Consider the following 1,190-nt stretch of genomic DNA (forward strand, 5'->3'; position numbering starts at 1 on the left):
TTAGAGGCTTTCCGAGATACACCAGTTATCTATAGCGCTCCTATTGAATTCCATATAATCTAATCTATATATCTTTTAATTAATCATGTTTTAGAATGATTTTGAACAAAAATGTCCAGTGTCAATAACATCACAATACTTTACCTGGCAAGTATATCCTTGAAACATAAAGCATACTGCTCAACCAATCAAACGGCATGTTACAAATGAAACTAAATTATTCACATATAGACAACATCGATAATCTGTAATTTTTTGCAGCTGGTATTGATGTGTATCCTCTGCATGTACCATCGTCGCTAGCCACGGTTACTGAATCCGGTACCGTAGTACCAATCCTACCTCAAACCGTGGCTGCATGATCAGCGAAACCCTCGATCTTCATGAATATTTATGAAATTACGCAATGAATTTTTTTTTTTGACCAATGACAGTCACAATAAATTTCCAATATTTTAATGGATAAAACGTGTACAATTAATAACGGACAAAAAAGGCTACAGATCCCTGTTTACAGAAGCAAGTAAAATTTATAAGTATTTATTAAATGAAATTCACATTAACAGCAGAGTGGTTACGCTTGTAAATTCTGTGATAATAAACTTAATCGTATTGTCAAACTTGATGAGGAAATTCGGGGTAAAGTGGATGTGTTGAAATCTGAAATAATAGAGTTGATCGGACAATTATCTGAAGAGAGCGGCGTTGTTATGCACATATCATATGGTAAATTCATTACACCGGTAAAGTCAACAAAGAAGCATCCATTAGTTACAACAGCTAAAAGGTGCCCATGCAGTTTGTTCTCAATTGGCAATTCTTGGATTATTCCGCTACGAGCACGCAATAACTTCCGAATGATTTTCTTTCCACCCCAAAGAAATCATGGAAGCTCACCGATTGGTTTACTTGAACATATATAAATATTCATGAAGTCTAGAGTTTTCTTAATCATACAGCCACGACTATGACGTAATGTGAACGGAGACAATAGGCGTGGCTTACGACTACATCGTCAATTTCGCCTTACATCTTTAAAAACCATATACACTTTCCTGGAATGAATAAGCCACATTCTTCCTCTTTTTACTTTCCTGGAATGAATAAGCCACATTCTTCCTCTTTTTAAAGAATGGTGGAGACACAAAATATATGAATTTATGTTAAGGTACAATTCCAGTGACAAGTAG

This window comes from Ostrea edulis, chromosome 6 (assembly GCF_947568905.1).
Source record: "Ostrea edulis chromosome 6, xbOstEdul1.1, whole genome shotgun sequence".
Classification (NCBI taxonomy): domain Eukaryota; kingdom Metazoa; phylum Mollusca; class Bivalvia; order Ostreida; family Ostreidae; genus Ostrea; species Ostrea edulis.